We start from the raw sequence: 340 nt of genomic DNA on the forward strand, positions 1-340 counted from the left end.
ACGCCGCCCACACAGGAGACGCGGACGTAAGCTGTGGAGCAGACGGCTAAATGGCTGCGGCCACGCGCCCCCTTCGGGGTCGTGGCTGCCGCTTCTGCACAATGAAGGGGGCGGCAGCAACCCCAAAGCTGATAGAGGCCCTGGCAGGTAACACTGCGTGATCCGGATCAGGTGTAAGACGGCAGGGAGGAGTGGGGCCTGGAGGCCGCAGATTTCTTAGGACGAGTGGGATTTTCGCAGTCGGAGAAAAAGCGGAGCGGAGATGGCAGGAAGGAAGCCGCCCGACGGCTTTCCCACAGCCGGCTGTCGCCCCCTCCCTCGCCCCGCAGCCTGCCCGCCC

General features: G+C 65.9%; 1 protein-coding gene across 1 annotated transcript in view; it reads right to left on the reverse strand.

Moving 5' to 3' along the window:
* Nucleotides 1-340, reverse strand: part of PEAR1 (platelet endothelial aggregation receptor 1) — an 18064-nt gene that overhangs the window by 5156 nt on the left and 12568 nt on the right. The gene's annotated exons all lie outside the window — the stretch shown is intronic.

This window comes from Pteropus alecto, unplaced genomic scaffold (assembly GCF_000325575.1).
Source record: "Pteropus alecto unplaced genomic scaffold, ASM32557v1 scaffold49, whole genome shotgun sequence".
Taxonomy (NCBI): Eukaryota; Metazoa; Chordata; class Mammalia; order Chiroptera; family Pteropodidae; genus Pteropus; species Pteropus alecto.